This window comes from Pseudophryne corroboree, chromosome 4, assembly GCF_028390025.1.
Source record: "Pseudophryne corroboree isolate aPseCor3 chromosome 4, aPseCor3.hap2, whole genome shotgun sequence".
Taxonomy (NCBI): domain Eukaryota; kingdom Metazoa; phylum Chordata; class Amphibia; order Anura; family Myobatrachidae; genus Pseudophryne; species Pseudophryne corroboree.
Window position 1 is genome coordinate 515,450,935 of NC_086447.1, and position 24,109 is coordinate 515,475,043.

The following is a 24,109-nucleotide window of genomic DNA, read 5'->3' on the forward strand; positions in this document are numbered from 1 at the left end:
GGCCAATCTATCATGGGTGATAGCGACCTGCGGGGCCGCGCATCGCTATGGCTGTGGGGCATACACACGGATGATCCGTGCTTAAGTTCTAAGCAAACTAGTCAGATTGCTTAGAATTTAAGCACTGATCTCTCCGCGTTTAACCTCCTTAATAGAGGGGCGTCATAATGTAACAATGTAAAGGAGAGGCATAAAGATAACATAAATTCAGACACTTTGCTACAGTCCACTGACTAGATTTGCCTGTATGGACAATTTATCAAAGCCCTGATATATGAGGGTGGTTAAATATATAAGGAATCGACCTCTGCATACATTTATTCGACTCATACTTACAGTACAGTCAACATTGTGGCCTTAGGCCAGATTACTTTTCCATATACTGTAGTCCCCATACTTGTCTAAGCATTTGATCCAATGGTACACCAGGCATTTATACCAGCATAAACAAAATCATTGTCAAGCACCTAAAGCCAGAAAAGTATTGCTTTCTGACCTTCACAGTCAATTGTGACTCATCTTCCACCCAGGTGTTTCTTTAATTGTCCATAGAGATGAGAATCTCTTGCTGCCAGGTCAGGGATGTAGGGAGGGTGATCCAGTTCCTCCCAATGGTAGTGCTGCAACAACTCACATATGCAGCTGACTGAATGTGGCCTGGTGTTATCTTGCAGCAATATGACGCCTGTTACCAGCACCTAGTCATGCAACTAGATCAGTATGTAATAATTGCAGACAGCATTCACAATATCTCCCTTGGTGAGGAAATCAACAAGAAGCATGCCATTGTGGTCCCAAAGCATGACTACCATGACCTTTTTGGCTGATGGAATTGTTTAGAATTTCTTTGAAAGTGGGGACAATGCATGTTTCCATGCCATAGATGCTTGCTTTGTCTCCAGTGTCACATGATGCACCTATGTTTCATCACCTGTAACAATATGCTGCAGGAACTGTACTCCCTCCTCATGGTACTGCGTCAAGTGCACAAGAGACAATCCCATTCTATTGGTTTTGTGAACTTCTGTGAGTTGCCTCAGTACCCAACATGAACACTTTTTCTCTACACCAGTTGCCCATGAATGATGTTGTGCATAATACCCCCTGATATGTTCCATTTGTCAGCAATATCCCTAACTTGAATGCATCTGTCCTCCTAAATTAGACCTTCAATGTGGCCCAAATTGTCATATGTGGTGGACATGCTTGGCCGACTGGATCGCTGCTCATCTTCAATGTCTGTCCTGCCATTATCAAAGGCAGTGCACCAAACCCAAAACCTGTTGCCGTGACACAACGTTATTACTAGAGATGAGTGGTCCGGATTCCACTTAATCCGAGCAGCTCCGAACATTGGGATCTGAGCTCTCCCATACCGTGGGCTCGGGTGTTCCCAGCAGTCTCGGATTCCCATTTGATGCCGAACATGCTCAACTCTGGCATTGGATTCTCATGGGACTTGGATTCTATATAAGGTGCACGGTAGAGACTAGGCACCATTTCACTGGAAAACACGCTGTTGTTTGCTGCATTATACTCTGCTGTGTCCAGACTCACAAGTGGCTGTGCTGTATATAAGTGACTGCGTATAGGTCGCATGCTGCATCCTGCTGTGTGCTATGCTTTACTGTTCTGTGTCCAGACTCACAAGTGGCTGTGCTGTATAGTGACTGTGTATATGGGGCATGCTGCACTCTTCTGTGTGCTGTGCTTTACTCTGCTATACTGGCTGTGTGGTCTAGTGACTGTGTGTAGGTTGCATGCTGCTGTGTGCTACTCTGTTGTAAATTGTACTATTTGGTGCACTTTATTCATGTGCATCTAAAAGCCCTGTGATCCATGCAGTTCAAATCAAGCAGTAGGATAAAAAACACAAAAATAAAATATATACTTTTATTGTTGATACTGTTTGGTGCACTTTGTTCATGGGCATCTAAAAGCCCTGTAATCCAGGCAGTTCGAACCGAGCTGCAAGTTTAAAAGTATTATTTATATATATATATATATATATATATATATATATATATATATATACAGGAGCGGATTGGGAACAAAAACCAGCCCTGGAAAAATTTGTAATAGTGGCCCCACATGGGCAGCACCAGAGGTGTAAGGTCTAGCCATGGGCCATGGCAGCAGCACCCTCCCCCCAAGAATTTCCAGATAGTGGGCATGTCCAGCATCAAGGAGGAAGTTAAAAATAAATAAAATTAAATATTATGAGCACATTATATGATACACCTTCAGAATTTAGGAAACTATATCATTCTTTAGAAAGATATATTTTCTTGCTTATTACACCAACCGTATCCCAATCACTATTCATTCACTCAATCTTATATGTCAGCCAAGCAGGCAGAGAGAGCATACACTAGATCATCTGCAATCACAGGCTAAGTGGCAAAGTAATTTTCATATATGCAAATTATTTTGCATCTTATTTAATATGTCTATAAAAAGGACCACATGTCCTCAAACAAAACCGGCCACACTGGTACGTCGGCCCACCTGGAATCTTCCCTGTAAACCCTATGGCCAATCCGCCTCTGTATTTATATATATATATATATATATATATATACATCCAATAGACGGTCGCACTCACATCTTCAGATTATGTAAACGCTGAGGTGTCCACTCAAATACCAAGGTATCCAAATGTAAAGAAAAGATTCAGAGGGGGCACTCTCCAGACTTTTTTCATAAACAACTGTTCATTTATTAATGGTATACTTTACATGATCAGCATTTCCTCAAGCGCTTTCGGCCCAAAGCAAGGGCCTTCCTCAGGAGGCACTGTACATCAAACACAGCTTCCAACATCCGTGAGCAAAAGATCCAGACATCCAGCAATAACGCTGATCCTGCCTGACTGGCCCTAAATACCCTCACCAATTGAAAAACGGCGCCAAAAACCATTATGATGTCATCAAGGAGGGACAAAACTTCTCCTCAGTAAATTACCTCTCATTCTAGGGACAAAGAATATCAAACTCACCCCTATCAGGGAGCACAAACAACTAAGCTCACACTCACCGAATAGGAGACGGTGGGGCCGCCACAGCACATCACTGACAAACGCCGAGTCCCGGAGCGGAGCACTTCCGGTCCGTGGAACGCAAACGTCACACGGCCGGAAGTGCCCATCCGGAACGCAAACAGGAAGTCAGACACCTATAATTTAAACACATCCGAACGATATCATAAATAGGCAGGCTGTCGTTCCGGATTTAACCAATCTAGATATCACCACCATATTGGGCCATATACAAAGCAATTACAGGTGGTCATATGCATGTAAATTGCACAAACAAGGGTATTAGAGCCAGGCAGAGCAGTATTGAGCATTCCCCAAACAAAACACATCCCCCCAAAAATTAGCTGGATCCCCAGAGTGCAATGGTCAAGGAGACACCAAGTGTTATATATCATTACACATCACCTATTTCTAAAGTATTCTAACGCTATCAACTTAGGTCAATTAAACGCATCCCATTGCACCCTGGGGATCAAAGCCAAGCACACATTATGTATAATAGAAAAATATAGTACATAGTACAAAAACATCTAGTATATAGTACAAAAAAAAGGTGTATATAAAACACTTAAAAAAATAAACATTAAAACGTGCATCGGGCAAGAAAAAATTAAATCTCATACGCAAATTTAGCGTAAAAATACGTTTAGCGGGTTCGACTCATTCAAGCCATTGGGTGTCACGGAGCCCAATCTATATATCCATCTTGCTTCTAGCTTTTTCAGAAGAAGTGAACGGTCACCTCCTCTATTAGGGACAGGGACCCAATCAATGATCCTGCACTTCAAAGATGCCACTTGGTGTCCTTCCTTCAGGAAATGCTGGGCCACCGGTTTGTCGGTACGACCTGTTTGTAGCGCTTGATGGATTGAGCTGCGATGGTTTGCCATTCGCTCTCTGAACGAACAGGTGGTCATCCCCACATATGGAAGTCCACACGGACATAATAGCATATAGATGACATGATCCATCCGACAGTGTAGTCGGTATCGAATGGTGATTGGTTTTCCACTCAGTGGAAGTGGAAACTTCTCCCCGACCAACATTGAGCGACATGTCACACAGCCCAGGCATTTGACACAGCCTTTTCTTGTTTTATTTAACCAATTATTTTCAGAGCCACCCGTTTGTCTCACAGGGTGCATCAACAATTGTTTCAGATTTCGCCCACGTCTATAGGCTAACATGGGTGGATGTTCCAATGACTTTTTGAATTTTGGATCTGAATTCAATATAGGCCAATGCCTCCTTATTGATGTTCTGACAACGGGCGATTTGGCATCAAATTGTGTGACATATATCATCCGCGGTTCTTTGGTCGGTTTCACTTCACCTATTCTTGATCGTGCTTTTTCCAGGCATTTGTTGATGGTGTCTTTGCTGTACCCCCTCTGAGTAAACCGAGCCTTCATCTCCACAATCTGATTTTCAGCAGTCGTTGGATTTGTATTATTTCTCAAGACTCGCATAAATTGCGAGATCGGCAGGCTAGATCTCAGAGATGGTGGATGGTTACTCGTGGCGTGTAAAATCATGTTACGGTCCGTCTCTTTTCTAAACAGGGTAGTCCCCAGTTTGGTACCAACCCGAAAGATGGTCAAGTCCAGGAAGTTAATAGACTTTATGTCTGAGTGTCCCGTGAACCGTACAGTAGAGTTAAGGTTATTCAAATTATCTAACATCTCATTAAACTCTAGTTCGGTACCGTCCCATAGCAAAAAAACATCATCTATGAAACGCTTATAGTATACAATCTTATTGCTATATTTGGGCATGATATTCAACGTTTCATACTCATGCATAAATATACCCGCGTAAATAGGGGCCACATTCGAGCCCATGGCTGTCCCTGAGCACTGCATGTAATACTCTCCTTGGTACATAAAGTGATTGTTGGTCAAAATCATCTAAAAAAATTCCAAAATGCAGTCAATGGGAACCGTACATAAATCCGTTGAGATAAGTAAATTCTTCACCGCCTCCAAACCTAGCCTATGGGGAATGATTGTATATAATGACGATACATCAAGTGTTGCAAGCAACACATCCTCCTTAATCTCCCCAAGGTCCATAATCTTGGCCAAAAAATCACCAGTATCTCTAAGATAGCTCGGTATGTATGGTATTAATTCTTGTAGAAAACCATCCACAATCATAGCTAGAGGTTGTAAGAGGGACCCCCTGGCAGAGATGATAGGTCTGCCCGGAGGGTTGACCATAGATTTATGGACCTTGGGGAGTGTATAGAGCACAGGGCAAATTGGAAAATCCACCTTTAGGTAGGTCGACATCTGCTCAGTCAACCAGCCCAGGTTTACTGATCTATCAATCAACGTGTCAACCTTTCTTTTCACAAGAGGCATGGGGTTATGCCCACATTTGGAATAAGTCTCAGGATCTGCAAGTTGGCGCCTGACCTCAGTATCATAATTAACAAAATTCTGAACCACCACGGCACCGCCTTTATCAGCGGGCTGGATAACAATTTTATCGTTGTTTCTTAGAGATCTCAACGCTATACGTTGGTCAGGCGTCAAGTTCGCGAACCCCTTAGAAGTATTATTTCTAAAGTCATTTTCAGTCATCCTTAAAAAAGTCCGAATACTGGGACTAGATGAGGGGGGGTCAAACAAGCTAGGTTTTTTGAGTATTTTGGGATCAATCAAATCCCCACCATCCTTCATGATTTTATCCCCAAAATACTCACGTAATCTCAATTTTCGCCCAAATTTATAATGATCAACCGCTAGGTTGAAATCATCATGTCTGGAAGTAGGTACAAAAGATAAACCTAATGACAGGAGTGAGGTCTCCCCTTTAGTCAAAACGTGGTCCGATAGGTTGAATATACTATCTAATCCTTCTTCCTCCTCGCTCTTCTTTTTGAAGCTACCTCTTCTTGGGTGGGGTCTTCTAGACCTACTGGGTCTCTTATAGGGGGTGCCCGCGTACCCCTCCCTAAAAAACCACTCGGTGGTCGGGCTCCCCTAGCTTCAGAGTCTGAGGCTGAATGTGATGTTGAAGAGTCACTATTTTGTTGAGATCTATTATAATAGGGTCTATTTTGTCTAAAGCGTCTGGTCACACCTGCACCACCTGTTAACCACCTATACACTTGGTGGGTAGTATAATCCTGGTTGACAGTTTGCAATTTTTTCCTCTTGAAGGTCACCAGTTGATCTTTAAAAGCATCTAGCTGGGATTGCAGTTTGTCACACCAGGAGTCCGATTTATCTGACTTAAGGGTCTGTAGATAGTTTTTTTCAAAACTCTCAATCTCTTCCCTGATTTTGACCAATTCTATCCCTACCTCCTCGATAACCAGTAGGATTAAATCGAGCGAGCATTTATTTAAAACGCCACACCACTTACTGCAAAATGCTGCATTAGTTCTACCGATGGTGGGAGTATTGCTCACCCGAAATCCACGTGGTATACGTTTTGATCGGTGGTAATCGGATAGGAATTGGCCGTGAAGTGTGAGTTCAACCTCTCTACGCTTTAAACGTAATACCTTATGAAATAGATCAATTGGTTTTTCTGCTGGTAAACTAGTGAACTCAAAATGATGGAAATATACTTTCTCGGCATCATCGTCTGTTAGTGATACCAGTTGATTTTCTGCCGCAAACAACAAACCCTCGTCAAAACCTACCGAACCAGATTGAGACATTTCTCACAATGCTCATTACACTCCAAATTTGGTAATTATTCAATATAACATGAGACAAGTATTATTATCACATGAGACACACAATAAGCTAATGAGACGGTACCAGCCCTAAAATGCCCGATGCACTAAAATCAAAAAGGATTTGTTAAAAAATACAGAGAAGGTATTCAAGGGGGAATACCAACTGCATGGGACCAGAAGTTACTGACCACAGATGTCCAGAAAATCTTGTTGATCAAAATACAGTTCCAAACGCAATAAACGATGGGTGACTAACCAGGAGACGGTTCTTATTCAAAAAACCACTTCCTTAAATACATCCAACAGACGGTCGCACTCACATCTTCAGATTATGTAAACGCTGGGGTGTCCACTCAAATACCAAGGTATCCAAATGTAAAGAAAAGATTCAGAGGGGGCACTCTCCAGACTTTTTTCATAAACAACTGTTCATTTATTAATGGTATACTTTACATGATCAGCATTTCCTCAAGCGCTTTCGGCCCAAAGCAAGGGCCTTCCTCAGGAGGCACTGTACATCAAACACAGCTTCCAACATCCGTGAGCAAAAGATCCAGACATCCAGCAATAACGCTGATCCTGCCTGACTGGCCCTAAATACCCTCACCAATTGAAAAACGGCACCAAAAACCATTATGATGTCATCAAGGAGGGACAAAACTTCTCCTCAGTAAATTACCTCTCATTCTAGGGACAAAGAATATCAAACTCACCTCTATCAGGGAGCACAAACAACTAAGCTCACACTCACCAAATAGGAGATGGTGGGGCCGCCACAGCACATCACTGACAAACGCCGAGTCCCGGAGCAGAGCACTTCCGGTCCGTGGAACGCAAACGTCACACGGCCGGAAGTGCCCATCCGGAACGCAAACAGGAAGTCAGACACCTATAATTTACTGAGGAGAAGTTTTGTCCCTCCTTGATGACATCATAATGGTTTGTGGCGCCGTTTTTCAATTGGTGAGTGTATTTAGGGCCAGTCAGGCAGGATCAGCGTTATTGCTGGATGTCTGGATCTTTTGCTCACGGATGTTGGAAGCTGTGTTTGATGTACAGTGCCTCCTGAGGAAGGCCCTTGCTTTGGGCCGAAAGCGCTTGAGGAAATGCTGATCATGTAAAGTATACCATTAATAAATGAACAGTTGTTTATGAAAAAAGTCTGGAGAGTGCCCCCTCTGAATCTTTTCTTTACATTTGGATACCTTGGTATTTGAGTGGACACCCCAGCGTTTACATAATCTGAAGATGTGAGTGCGACCGTCTGTTGGATGTATTTAAGGAAGTGGTTTTTTGAATAAGAACCATCTCCTGGTTAGTCACCCATCGTTTATTGCTTTTGGAACTGTATTTTGATCAACAAGATTTTCTGGACATCTGTGGTCAGTAACTTCTGGTCCCATGCAGTTGGTATTCCCCCTTGAATACCTTCTCTGTATTTTTTAACAAATCCTTTTTGGTTTTAGTGCATCAGGCATTTTAGGGCTGGTACCGTCTCATTAGCTTATTGTGTGTCTCATGTGATAATAATACTTGTCTCATGTTATATTGAATAATTACCAAATTTGGAGTGTAATGAGCATTGTGAGAAATGTCTCAATCTGGTTCGGTAGGTTTTGACGAGGGTTTGTTGTTTGCGGCAGAAAATCAACTGGTATCACTAACAGACGATGATGCCGAGAAAGTATATTTCCATCATTTTGAGTTCACTAGTTTACCAGCAGAAAAACCAATTGATCTATTTCATAAGGTATTACGTTTAAAGCGTAGAGAGGTTGAACTCACACTTCACGGCCAATTCCTATCCGAATACCACCGATCAAAACGTATACCACGTGGATTTCGGGTGAGCAATACTCCCACCATCGGTAGAACTAATGCAGCATTTTGCAGTAAGTGGTGTGGCGTTTTAAATAAATGCTCGCTCGATTTAATCCTACTGGTTATCGAGGAGGTAGGGATAGAATTGGTCAAAATCAGGGAAGAGATTGAGAGTTTTGAAAAAAACTATCTACAGACCCTTAAGTCAGATAAATCGGACTCCTGGTGTGACAAACTGCAATCCCAGCTAGATGCTTTTAAAGATCAACTGGTGACCTTCAAGAGGAAAAAATTGCAGACTGTCAACCAGGATTATACTACCCACCAAGTGTATAGGTGGTTAACAGGTGGTGCAGGTGTGACCAGACGCTTTAGACAAAATAGACCCTATTATAATAGATCTCAACAAAATAGTGACTCTTCAACATAACATTCAGCCTCAGACTCTGAAGCTAGGGGAGCCCGACCACCGAGTGGTTTTTTAGGGAGGGGTATGCGGGCACCCCCTATAAGAGACCCAGTAGGTCTAGAAGACCCCACCCAAGAAGAGGTAGCTTCAAAAAGAAGAGCGAGGAGGAAGAAGGATTAGATAGTATATTCAACCTATCGGACCAAGTTTTGACTAAAGGGGAGACCTCACTCCTGTCATTAGGTTTATCTTTTGTACCTACTTCCAGACATGATGATTTCAACCTAGCGGTTGATCATTATAAATTTGGGCGAAAATTGAGATTACGTGAGTTTTTTGGGGATAAAATCATGAAGGATGGTGGGGATTTGATTGATCCCAAAATACTCAAAAAACCTAGCTTGTTTGACCCCCCCTCATCTAGTCCCAGTATTCGGACTTTTTTAAGGATGACTGAAAATGACTTTAGAAATAATACTTCTAAGGGGTTCGCGAACTTGACGCCTGACCAACGTATAGCGTTGAGATCTCTAAGAAACAACGATAAAATTGTTATCCAGCCCGCTGATAAAGGCGGTGCCGTGGTGGTTCAGAATTTTGTTAATTATGATACTGAGGTCAGGCGCCAACTTGCAGATCCTGAGACTTATTCCAAATGTGGGCATAACCCCATGCCTCTTGTGAAAAGAAAGGTTGACACGTTGATTGATAGATCAGTAAACCTGGGCTGGTTGACTGAGCAGATGTCGACCTACCTAAAGGTGGATTTTCCAATTTGCCCTGTGCTCTATACACTCCCCAAGGTCCATAAATCTATGGTCAACCCTCCGGGCAGACCTATCATCTCTGCCAGGGGGTCCCTCTTACAACCTCTAGCTATGTTTGTGGATGGTTTTCTACAAGAATTAATACCATACATACCGAGCTATCTTAGAGATACTGGTGATTTTTTGGCCAAGATTATGGACCTTGGGGAGATTAAGGAGGATGTGTTGCTTGCAACACTTGATGTATCGTCATTATATACAATCATTCCCCATAGGCTAGGTTTGGAGGCGGTGAAGAATTTACTTATCTCAACGGATTTATGTACGGTTCCCATTGACTGCATTTTGGAATTTTTAGAGATGATTTTGACCAACAATCACTTTATGTACCAAGGAGAGTATTACATGCAGTGCTCAGGGACAGCCATGGGCTCGAATGTGGCCCCTATTTACGCGGGTATATTTATGCATGAGTATGAAAGTTGAATATCATGCCCAAATATAGCAATAAGATTGTATACTATAAGCGTTTCATAGATGATGTTTTTTTGCTATGGGACGGTACCGAACTAGAGTTTAATGAGATCTTAGATTATTTGAATAACCTTGACTCTACTGTACGGTTCACGGGACACTCAGACATAAAGTCTATTAACTTCCTGGACTTGACCATCTTTCGGGTTGGTACCAAACTGGGGACTACCCTGTTTAGAAAAGAGACGGACCGTAACACGATTTTACACGCCACGAGTAACCATCCACCATCTCTGAGATCTAGCCTGCCGATCTCGCAATTTATGCGAGTCTTGAGAAATAATACAAATCCAACGACTGCTGAAAATCAGATTGTGGAGATGAAGGCTCGGTTTACTCAGAGGGGTACAGCAAAGACGCCATCAACAAATGCCTGGAAAAAGCACGATCAAGAATAGGTGAAGTGAAACCGACCAAAGAACCGCGGATGATATATGTCACACAATTTGATGCCAAATCGCCCGTTGTCAGAACATCAATAAGGAGGCATTGGCCTATATTGAATTCAGATCCAAAATTCAAAAAGTCATTGGAACATCCACCCATGTTAGCCTATAGACGTGGGCGAAATCTGAAACAATTGTTGATGCACCCTGTGAGACAAACGGGTGGCTCTGAAAATAATTGGTTAAATAAAACAAGAAAAGGCTGTGTCAAATGCCTGGGCTGTGTGACATGTCGCTCAATGTTGGTCGGGGAGAAGTTTCCACATCCACTGAGTGGAAAACCAATCACCATTAGATACCGACTACACTGTCGGATGGATCATGTCATCTATATGCTATTATGTCCGTGTGGACTTCCATATGTGGGGATGACCACCTGTTCGTTCAGAGAGCGAATGGCAAACCATCGCAGCTCAATCCATCAAGCGCTACAAACAGGTCGTACCGACAAACCGGTGGCCCAGCATTTCCTGAAGGAAGGACACCAAGTGGCATCTTTGAAGTGCAGGATCATTGATTGGGTCCCTGTCCCTAATAGAGGAGGTGACCGTTCACTTCTTCTGAAAAAGCTAGAAGCAAGATGGATATATAGATTGGGCTCCGTGACACCCAATGGCTTGAATGAGTCGAACCCGCTAAACGTATTTTTACGCTAAATTTGCGTATGAGATTTAATTTTTTCTTGCCCGATGCACGTTTTAATGTTTATTTTTTTAAGTGTTTTATATACACCTTTTTTTTGTACTATATACTAGATGTTTTTGTACTATGTACTATATTTTTCTATTATACATAATGTGTGCTTGGCTTTGATCCCCAGGGTGCAATGGGATGCGTTTAATTGACCTAAGTTGATAGCGTTAGAATACTTTAGAAATAGGTGATGTGTAATGATATATAACACTTGGTGTCTCCTTGACCATTGCACTCTGGGGATCCAGCTAATTTTTGGGGGGATGTGTTTTGTTTGGGGAATGCTCAATACTGCTCTGCCTGGCTCTAATACCCTTGTTTGTGCAATTTACATGCATATGACCACCTGTAATTGCTTTGTATATGGCCCAATATGGTGGTGATATCTAGATTGGTTAAATCCGGAACGACAGCCTGCCTATTTATGATATCGTTCGGATGTGTTTAAATTATAGGTGTCTGACTTCCTGTTTGCGTTCCGGATGGGCACTTCCGGCCGTGTGACGTTTGCGTTCCACGGACCGGAAGTGCTCCGCTCCGGGACTCGGCGTTTGTCAGTGATGTGCTGTGGCGGCCCCACCGTCTCCTATTCGGTGAGTGTGAGCTTAGTTGTTTGTGCTCCCTGATAGGGGTGAGTTTGATATTCTTTGTCCCTAGAATGAGAGGTAATTTACTGAGGAGAAGTTTTGTCCCTCCTTGATGACATCATAATGGTTTTTGGCGCCGTTTTTCAATTGGTGAGGGTATTTAGGGCCAGTCAGGCAGGATCAGCGTTATTGCTGGATGTCTGGATCTTTTGCTCACGGATGTTGGAAGCTGTGTTTGATGTACAGTGCCTCCTGAGGAAGGCCCTTGCTTTGGGCCGAAAGCGCTTGAGGAAATGCTGATCATGTAAAGTATACCATTAATAAATGAACAGTTGTTTATGAAAAAAGTCTGGAGAGTGCCCCCTCTGAATCTTTTCTTTATATATATATATATATATATATATATATATATCCATCATTTTTGTACTGGTTGGTTGATATGCTTATAAGCCCTGGATCAATGCAGTTGGAACTGAGCTGCAGGTTTAAAGATAGAAGAAATAAATAAATAAATATATATATATATATATATATATATATATAAACAACAGTGACGACGGCACTCGAACAATAATGCAGACCAAATGCAGGTAATGGGCAACAACGTTTCGGGGTATTTATTGTCACCCCGTCCTCAGGTTAAACAAACACAAACAGAAATATACCTTATATACCCTCCACCAGCAGCTCCCTCGGTGCGGCGTCCGCGTGTCGGCGCCCACTAGTGACGTCAGCACTCGGCGCCGCGTTGTCAGGACAATACAATATACAACAAGTGCACGTATGAAAGCAAGTGATTACACATAGTTAAAAACGGTCCATAATAATGGACCAAGAAAACAACAAATACAATACAGAATGTCAAAACATACTATATATGTATATTGAAACGTATCTGTAATTTGAACCCGCCACAATGTTAGATAGATCCTGACGCTAATCAACAGGATCAAATATGTCAAAGTAATAGAAGCAACAATCTAAAAGCCCAGTAACCTATGCATGAATCTTATACTTCATAAATAACAATGTAACCCAGGATTTTCATTCAGGCCTTTTGGAGCAAGAGTACCTAATTCATGTATCCATCTGGCTTCCTTATGTAATAATCTTAGATCTATCTCCACCACGTAATTGTGCTGGTTCATGATCTATAATCATGTATCTCAAACATGATACATTATGTTTAGCCATCAAAAAGTGCCTTGCGACCAGCTGATCGCTACACCCCGCAGCCAATAGCATCTTTATATATATATATATATATATATATATATATATATATAATGCAGCAAAAAGAAGAGGCGGCTCTCTGGAGAGTGTCCTGAATACGGGGGCTTGTACCCCGAAACGTTGATAAAGTCTCACCTGACATAGTTCATCGGTTTACCACAGTCTCCAGAGTGCCGCCTCTTCTTTTTGCTGAATTAGATATACAGACTGCATAGCCTGTTTAGGAAGGCACCGGAGCAGGAGCCTCGCTTAAGTAGCCCACGGGGGAGTGCCGGACAATTTGCTCACTATATATATATATATATATATATATATATATATATATTGTTTTTGTACTTGTTGGCTTGGTGTGCGTATAAGCCCTGTGCAGGTTTAAAAATAGAAAAAATAATATATATATATATTTTATATATATATAGATATATATATAGATATAGATATATATATATATATATATATATATATATATCATATCTATTATTTTTGTACTGGTTAGTTGGTGTGCTTTACTCCAGTGCATTTTGTACATGTGCATCTATAAGCACTGTTATCCAAGCTGTGATCTGCAACTTGACAAATGAATAACTATAAGTGTAGAGAAGAGCAACCAAATACTAGTGTAGCTGCTGCAACCAGTTATAATGATGAAGCTAGTCCAACAACGTCATCTAATAAAGCTGATGCTCAAGGGCATAGCAGGTCTAAGTCAGGACATCTAGAATCAAAAACCAACTATACAGTGTTAAAAAAAGACCCCTCTTATAAAGGAAAGTTTTGGTGCAGATAAACATAAAATTGCTAACATGTCAATCACCACACGCAGTGGAAAGGAAAGGCTCAGGCCTTGGCCTTTATTTCTGAGTGGTGGTTCTGCAACTGTCAGTGAGGCATCTTCTTCTACCTCTCATGACGCTGCAATTACTTTTCACTCAGAGTCTAGAAGAGGTGTCAAAAAAATGAAAACCAATAAGGCAGTAGAACAGTAAAACAAAACATGCCTTCAGAACCATCGAACATTCCTGAGGAATGTTTAGGGGTTTCCACATTAGCTATGTGTGTCTGACATTTCACACACTTCCTCATAGAGAAGCCTCTTTCCCCTCCATCCACCATTTCTGTACCATCTGCACGTGTGGGTAGCAGTACAAGTAAAGATGGTGATGAGATCATAATAGAAATTGAGGATTCATGTGTCGAACTGGAACAGGATGAGGGGGATATGTGTGTACTACTAATATCTGTCACTGAAGATGAGGATGTTGATGATGTTGTATTTGTAAGTCAGCTACCAGTGGCTGCAATTCTTGCCTGTGATAAAAAGAAAGCCATTGTGATGCATGGGTGTAAAATAAAAAAAGCAACCTCTTGGGTGTGGGATTATTTTTACCCAAATCCTGGCAATGTTTGTGAAGGCATCTGCTTAATTTGTGAGGCCAAAGTTAGTAGAGGTAAGGTCATTAGCAATCTAGACACCTCCTTCATGTTACATCATTTGCGATGAGTTCATGAAATGTGTTTTACAATATTACAATGTAATTAGCACCCATTCATTAGTGATCAGAGGTAGTCCTTCCAAAAAATTGTCTTGTAGAGGCGCAAATAAAGCAAGCACTTCAGCCACAAAAGTGTCAGTCCCTGTTGTTGAAGTGCTTGGTTTCTTAAACTGTGCATGTCCTTTTTAATATACAGCATAAGTGTGGTAGGGAGGGCCCAAGGAAACTTTATATTGCACCAAATTTCATTTGGTGAGCTACAGATAGATCCATGCTCATTGAGTGTGGCTACATCAAAGGCGTGGGTGCCTGGCATGCCTGGCCACGCCTGCACCCAGGCACGCCGGTGAGCACATACAGACACTCCCATTCACTTTGTTGCATGCATGTCCCATTCATGCATGGGAGTCCACCAAGCCGAGCACACTCAGTTGCAGATGGAGCCACAATTAGCCTGGCTCCATCTATATAAACTGCCATGTGTTTGTGCAATTGCTCTGTCACTTAGTAACCAACCAGGTTGCTGCAGCCTTTGCCCAATAATGGTTAAAACAATATTGTAAGCTGTGAGGTGGTCAAAAAATTGACTGGAAATGGCTGGATATTAATGTTATTGAGGTTAATAATACTCCAGGAACAAAAAAAAGACCATCATTAAGCGATTCTAGCATTTTTTGTCAATTTAAAATAAAAAAAATAAAACACTAGTGTAATAGAAAATATTTAAAAGATAAATTCATATGAAACAACTGAACTATAGATCTGATGTGTAATCTTGCATAGATCAGATAGCTAACACTAGTCTTAAATATGTCTATAATCAAAAGGTAAAGACAATGTAACTTAAATACCATGAATATATACCAAATGGAATATTAAGAAATTATATAAAATGAGCAATGATCCAGAGGGATCTGTGGAGAAAGATGCCTTCAGTCTAGCACAGCTGAAGGCATGTGATTGATCAAAACAGAGCAGTTGTGAAGAGCTACCTTTTTAAAGCAAATGACACTCCTACCTTGCCTTTAATATGAGCTCTTCACAACTGCTCTGTTTTGATCAGTCACATGTCTTCAGAAGTATGCTTCAGCGAGAAACACTGAAATCAACAAACAAGTAATACACACACTGCCTTCTATCTTTTTCAGCCCTGTAACAAGTGAGTACATTGCTAAGTAGCTTCTATTATAACCTGCTCTATTATCTGTTTCTTTAGAAAATGTGCACACCTTTGAACATCAGTTAAAGGTAGTGTCAGTATTTACTTTCCAGAGACACCAATAGAGAATACGGTCTATATTTACAGTAAATTGTTGCCCTATTCTGGGATGCACCCTCTAAAATATATATGTGGGGACTCTTGCTGTATCCAGGAATGCCACCCTGGACAGATAAGCCTTTATATTTGTGACCTCTTGTACGTGTGCTACCTACCGTTACCTGCTATTTATTATTTATTTGTTTTTAAGTATGTATTTATTGAGATTAAAACCGTGTTTTTGAAACAAGGAAAAACCTTGTTGGTTGGGATTGCTATCCCTAGATTTTACACAGTATCTGTTGCTTTTAAACAAATATGCAGAGTTAAGATGATACACACAATAGTCTCTGTATGTTCTCTTTTCTTTCATATACATCTTGATTATATGCTGGTCTGACGACTGAAGACGCTAACTAAGAAGCTAAGTCTATTCCCAAAATATTTGTTCACCTGAGCACATTTTGCACTTTGTACGTTTGCACTAGTAGGCGCTTTAGAATGTAATTTTTTACTATTTTGTGCGTGTTTCACAAATACTCTGTTTTTTTGGAAGCCACCCATAGATATTAATGGGGAGTGTTTTTTAATAATGAATTCTATAAATTATCTACGTTTTATTTCTTTGACATTTGTGCACTTTGTTCCAAATTTTTCTCTCTCTATATATAGATAGATATAATATGAGGCTAGCAGCACACAATTAGGTCTAAAAGACGGAGTGCAAGGCTCATACAGGTTCCAATATAAACAAACATAGCCAGCAGCATCCAATTTAAATAGAAAAAATCCCATGGTATTTATTTATGCATATAGCAATGAAAAAGTGCTATGCATTTTAAATAAAGTGCATCAAAACATGGGAGACTGGATTTCAAATATCACAATCAGAAAGCATCATAATAGGAGTACTTATCCAGCAGATGTCAGGGTGGTAAAACAGTACCAGTCATCCCAAAAGGTTTAATAGCTCAACAGCTGTTTCGGTGCTATAGCAGCACCTTAGTCATGAGCATAACAAACCATTGTGCAGCCATCTCCTATATACACAAGACATAATTCAATCAATAAACTCACCTGCGTGCTAACACCTGCGTTCCCGCTTCCACGAAACCGGAAGTACGTGCATAGGACAAGGCAGGATGTAGCATCAGATTGTCAAAGCAACCCAGCAAACATCGCTAGTCCCGTGTGACCGGAAGAGACATGGCCGAACAGGAAGTAATGGCCACGTCACTAAGCAACAGGGGAAAAGGGCAGGTGACATCCCATGTTGTCAGGGTAACAAAAGAACATAAGCAAACCAGTAACAAATAACCAGAAGTGCCGCGAAGAGTACCTTTGACCCTCCGGTTAATAATTCTTCTATAGAGACCTTTATTAGGCTAGTCAAATGTGACTGTTCTTCCTTTATCTCTAAACAGAAGATCTCCTACTCTAATTTGACTAAAAAGGAGAACCTAGCGGTTAACTTATTACAAGATAATAAAGAGTTGATAATTCGTCTCTCTGATAAAGGGGGTGGAATTGTGTTGCTCGATAGAGCTGATTATGTTTTTGAGATAAAGAGACAGCTTGCCGATACAGAATGTTATAGGATGTTGACATATAATCCCACTTATGCCTATAAAAAGGATATAGACACAATTGTTAATTTAGGATTAGCTAACAGATAGATAGATGAACCTACTTCACAATTTTTGACTCAAACACATCCTAGAACACCTAGAACACCATTGTCACAACTGAGGGCCTGAGCTGACGGAAGGCAGCCTCAGTTGTAGGGGCTGAGATGTACCGGAACCTGGGAGGTTGTATCAGACCCCTGGACATGTAAGTAACATGAAGAGAAACCGCCCGAAGGCGTGACCACGACAACTTGAGTAAAAGTCAATGATATTTATTTATGACAAACTCCATGCATCACAGTAGCAGTAAAAAGAAACATAAAAATCAGCAGAGAAATAATAATACAGTTCCTGGGTACTACAGGGTGGCAGGGGCCACAGAGCTCTGGTGGTATGAGACAGTTCTTATTATCTGCAAGTTGGAAAGTCCTTACCAGGCTCAACTGTAGCAATGAGGAAAGCCCAGGGTCGTACCAGCTGGTGTTCCAGGGAAAGCTGGACTGCTGTAGATAAAATGCTGCTGTGGGTACTGGTTAGAACCAGACAGGTGTTGGCACGGAGTGGATACTGGCTGGAACCAGTTAAATAATAAATAAAGCTGGAGAGCGATGCAATATAGATGAAATGTAGAATTTGAGAGCGGAGAAATAATAATACCGGTGGAGAGTGGTAAACTGCAGAAAGGACACCGGCCCTTTAAGAGAAGCTGTACACTGCTGGAAGCTGAGCTGGAAGCAGGTGATGTTGTAGCTGGAAACAGGTGAGTCAAGAATGGATCGGAGAGTCAGGCTACACCGCAGATGGAATGCTGGTGCGGGTCTCTATAGCAGAAGTCTGGAGACAGGAGCTGGAACCTGGAAGACAATCACAGGAGAGAGACAAACTGGAACTAGGTTTGACAACCAAAGCACTGATGCCTTCCTTGCTCAGGCACAACCTATTTATACCTGCAGCAAGGAAGGCATTGGCTAGGCAATTATGCAAATTAATAATACTGACAACGGATTGGTAGGAAAAATCAGCTGACAGAATCCAAGATGGCTGCGCCCATGCAGACACTTGGAGGGAAGTTTGGATTGTAATCCATGTGGTCTGGAAAACAGTAATGGTGGCGCCGGCCACCGGAGACAGGAGACGCCAGGCTGACAGATGCACATCCGACCACGCGGACACAGCGGAGGCCGCGGCTGACGTAATCGCCACTCTGAATGCAGAAGCTCAGGGACGGCGGCCGCGGGAGACGCCATGCCAGATGTATAAGGCGTTACTGTGACTGCGTCCAGAGAGACAGGAGAGGATGCGGGAATGTGCACATCAGGATAACAGATGGGATCCGGTCCTGGAGCGCTGAGCCAGCCTTAGGAGGCATCTGATAGGTAAGAAATGGCGTCCAGATACCCGGATCGTGACAGCACCCCCCCCTTTAGGAGTGGCCCCAGGACACTTCTTTGGCTTTTGAGGAAACTTGGAATGGAATCTCCGGACCAAGGCAGGAGCATGGACATCAGAAGCATTGGTCCATGAACGTTCCTCAGGGCCATAACCCTTCCAGTCAATAAGATACTGAAGTTGACCGTAACGGTGACGTGAGTCCAGGATCTTGGCTACTTCATACTCAACGCCTCGTTGAGTTTGGACTTTCGGAGTTGGAGGAAGTGAGGAATGAAACCGATTCAAGATTAGCGGTTTCAACAGGGAAACATGGAATGTCCTGGGTATTTTTAAGAAGGGAGGCAACTGGAGTCTGTAAGCAACAGGATTGATGACTTGATCAATTTTAAAAGGACCGATGTAGCGAGGTGCAAACTTCATACTGGGAACTCTTAACCTCAAATTCTTCGTGGATAACCATACCCCGATCACCCACCTTGAGAGCAGGAACTGCTCGACGCTTCTTATCCGCAAACTTCTTGTACCTGAACGATGCCTTGAGCAGAGCTGATCGTACGCTCTTCCAGATATTGGCAAACTGATGCAAGGTGATATCCACTGCGGGAACAGAAGTTGCTGGAAGCGGTTGGAACTCAGGGACTTTAGGGTGGAATCCAAAGTTGGTGAAGAATGGTGTTGAAGAAGATGAAGAATGATACTGGTTGTTATGACAGAACTCGGCCCAGGGAAGTAATTGAACCCAGTCATCTTGAGAGGAGGACACATAGATGCGGAGGAAGGACTCCAAGTCCTGATTCACCCTCTCAGTTTGACCATTGGTCTGAGGATGGTAAGCCGTGGAAAACTTTAGCTTGACTTGGAGGACTTGACATAAACTTCGCCAGAATTTGGCTGTGAATTGAACTCCTCGATCTGAGATAATTTCTTCTGGAAGACCGTGGAGTCGAAAGATCTCTTGTATGAATACTTGAGCCAACTTGGAAGCTGACGGAAGACCGGTAAGAGGAATGAAGTGTGCCATCTTGGTGAACCGGTCAACTACCACCCAGATGGTATTAAACTTGTTGCACATGGGCAACTCTGTAATAAAATCCATCGACAAATGGGTCCATGGTCGACGGGGAACAGATAGTGGAACCAGTTGCCCCGCAGGCGACTGGCGGGATACTTTATGTTGAGCACACTTTGGGCAAGATGCAATAAACTCCAAAACGTCCTTTTTCAGAGTTGGCCACCAATAGGACCTAGAGATAAACTCCAGGGTTTTTTGGATACCTGTATGTCCGGCAAAGCGGGAAGCATGGGCCCAATGCATGAGCTTCTTCCTTAGTGTCGGCTTCACAAAACTTTTCCCTGATGAGGGCGTAGAGTCCATCCCTACCGTGGAGAATGCCAACGGATTTATAATAGGATGCTTGTCTGAAGACTCTGACTCATTTTCTTGCTCCCATGAGCGGGAAAGGGCATCGGCCTTGCGATTCTGAGAGCCCGGACAGAACTGGAGTTTAAAGTCGAACCTGGAAAAGAAAAGTGCCCATCTGGCCTGACGAGGGTTGAGACATTGTGCGCCTTTCAGATATAGAAGGTTCTTGTGGTCTGTAAGGATGGTGATTGAATGAGAAGCTCCCTCCAACAGATATCTCCACTCCTCTAGAGCGAGCTTGATGGCTAGCAACTCCTGGTCGCCAATGGCATAGTTGCGCTCCGCTGGGGAGAACTTCCGTGAGAAGAAACTGCAAGGATGTAAATGGCCATCTTTAGCCCTCTGAGATAACACCGCTCCTACTCCAACGGAGGAGGCATCCACCTCTAAGATGAAAGGAGAGTCGATGTCAGGCTGTTTCAGGACAGGCGCAGAGATGAACCTCTGTTTTAAAAGATGAAAAGCTTGCATGGCTTCTTCAGACCACTTGGACGGGTTAGCACCCTTCTTGGTGAAAGCAGTAATAGGTGCCACAATGGTGGAAAAGTCTCGTATAAACTTTCGGTAATAATTGGCGAACCCTAAGAACCTCTGGACCCCTTTGAGGGTTAAGGGTACCGGCCAATTCTGGATTGCTTGTAGTTTCTCAGGATCCATCTCTAGTCCGGAACCGGACACAATGTACCCTAGAAACGGAATGGACTTGACTTCAAAGACGCATTTCTCTAATTTGCAATAGAGATGATTGACACGGAGACGGGACAGAACCTCCTTTACCCAAAAACGATGTTCCTCTAAATTGTTGGCAAAAATGAGGATATCATCTAGATAGACCACGACATGACGGTATAGAATGTCTCTGAAAATCTCATTGACGAAATGCTGGAAGACAGCTGGAGCATTGCTCAATCCGAAGGGCATGACGAGGTACTCATAATGTCCGTCACGGGTGTTAAATGCGGTCTTCCACTCGTCACCCTCACGGATCCGGATGAGATTGTATGCACCTCTCAAGTCCAGCTTTGTAAAGATGGTAGCTCCGCTAACTCTGTCAAAGAGCTCAGTAATCAGGGGTAAAGGATAGCGGTTCTTGATGGTAATGTCGTTCAAACCTCTGTAGTCGATGCACGGCCGCAGACCACCATCTTTCTTTTTTACAAAAAAGAAGCCTGCGCCGGCTGGAGAAGAAGAAGGTCGAATGAACCCCTTTGCTAGGTTCTCTTTAATGTATTCCTCCATAGAATGCGTCTCAGGCAGAGACAACGGATAAGTTCGGCCTCGAGGTGGAACCTTCCCTGGAACGAGATCAATCGGGCAGTCCCATTCTCTATGAGGAGGAAGGATATCAGCAGAAGCTTTACTGAACACATCCGTGAAATCTTGATATGGAGGAGGTGGAGCATCAGACGACCTGGGGGAGGAAGAACAGACAGGCAACACTTTAAACAAACATGTCTCAGCACAGGAGGGACCCCATGCCAGAATTTGCATAGTCGTCCAATCAATTGTAGGATTGTGAAGACGGAGCCATGGAAGGCCCAGGACCACAGGATGTGTGGCTCTTGGAATCACTAAAAGTGAAATAAGTTCGGAATGAAGAACTCCCACTCTCAGACGAACTGGTAGAGTCCTTAGAGCAATAACTGTATCAAAAATTTTACTGCCATCCACGGCAGTTAAGGAAAAGGAGGAAGGAAGTCTCTCGGTGGGTAGGGACCACCGTTTAACATAGGCTTCGGTAATAAAGTTCCCAGCTGCTCCGGAATCCAGGAGGGCAATGACGTTCTGATAACGTTGAGCAACTTGAAGCGAGACTGGGAGATTACAATCTTGAGGAGATGGAGAGGAGATCATTACTCCTAGCCGGCCCTCTCCTTGGCGAGCTAGGATTTGGAGTTTCCCGGACGTTTGGGACAGGCATTAATAGTGTGAGACGGAGCTGCACAATACAGACAGAGAGACTCAGAGAGACAACTTCGGCGCTCAGCAGGAGTTAAACGGGAACGGCCAATTTGCATGGGTTCATCTTTAGTTGGTGACAGTTGGCGAGGAGGAGGAGCAGAAGATTTTGGAGCAGATGATCTTCCACGCTCAGTTGCTCTCTCTCTGAAACGTAAGTCAACTTTCGTACAAAGTGAGATTAGCTCATCTAACTTGGAGGGTAAGTCTCTGGTAGCGAACTCATCTTTAATACGCTCGGATAAACCATGCCAGAATGCAGCATACAGGGCCTCGTCGTTCCATGCCAGTTCAGATGCCAGAATCTGGAACTGTATAAGATATTGTCCTACAGTACGTGATCCCTGGCGTAAACGGAGAATCTCAGACGAAGCTGAAGTTACCCGGCCTGGCTCGTCGAAGATGCGCCTGAATGTTGACACGAATGCAGTGTAAGAAGATAGCAGGGTGTCGGACCTCTCCCATAACGGTGATGCCCAGTCGAGGGCTGAGCCACTGAGAAGAGAGATGATGTAGGCAATTTTTGTACGGTCACTGGGAAAATTGCCAGGTTGTAGCTCAAACTGAATCTCACACTGGTATAGAAATCCCCTGCAGAATCTTGGAGATCCGTCAAATTTTGCTGGCGTTGGAAGATGAAGACGTGGAGCAGAAACGGGTAAGGTGGGTGGGGTTATAGTTGGAGTCACTGTGGTTGACGCCCCAGATGCGCCTGATCCACGGAGAGTTGTCTGAATCCCATCCAGCCAAGTAGAGAGATCCTGGAGACAGCGGATGATGTGGCCCTGTGCAGCCTCCTGATGTTCAAGTCGGGCTGCCAGTTCTTGCATCGGCCTGGCCGCTTGATCCTGGTCTCCGGCTGGATTCATTTGGTCAGTGCTTACTGTCACAACTGAGGGCCTGAGCTGACGGAAGGCAGCCTCAGTTGTAGGGGCTGAGATGTACCGGAACCTGGGAGGTTGTATCAGACCCCTGGACAAGTAAGTAACATAAAGAGAAACAGCCCGAAGGCGTGACCACGACAACTTGAGTAAAAGTCAATGATATTTATTTATGACAAACTCCATGCATCACAGTAGCAGTAAAAAGAAACAAAAATCAGCAGAGAAATAATAATACAGTTCCTGGGTACTACAGGGTGGCAGGGGCCACAGAGCTCTGGTGGTATGAGACAGTTCTTATTATCTGCAAGTTGGAAAGTCCTTACCAGGCTCAACTGTAGCAATGAGGAAAGCCCAGGGTCGTACCAGCTGGTGTTCCAGGGAAAGCTGGACTGCTGTAGATAAAATGCTGCTGTGGGTACTGGTTAGAACCAGACAGGTGTTGGCACGGAGTGGATACTGGCTGGAACCAGTTAAATAATAAATAAAGCTTGAGAGCGATGCAATATAGATGAAATGTAGAATTTGAGAGCGGAGAAATAATAATACCGGTGGAGAGTGGTAAACTGCAGAAAGGACACCGGCCCTTTAAGAGCAGCTGTACACTGCTGGAAGCTGAGCTGGAAGCAGGTGATGTTGTAGCTGGAAACAGGTGAGTCCAGAATGGATCGGAGAGTCAGGCTACACCGCAGATGGAATGCTGGTGCGGGTCTCTATAGCAGAAGTCTGGAGACAGGAGCTGGAACCTGGAAGACAATCACAGGAGAGAGACAAACTGGAACTAGGTTTGACAACCAAAGCACTGACGCCTTCCTTGCTCAGGCACAACCTATTTATACCTGCAGCAAGGAAGG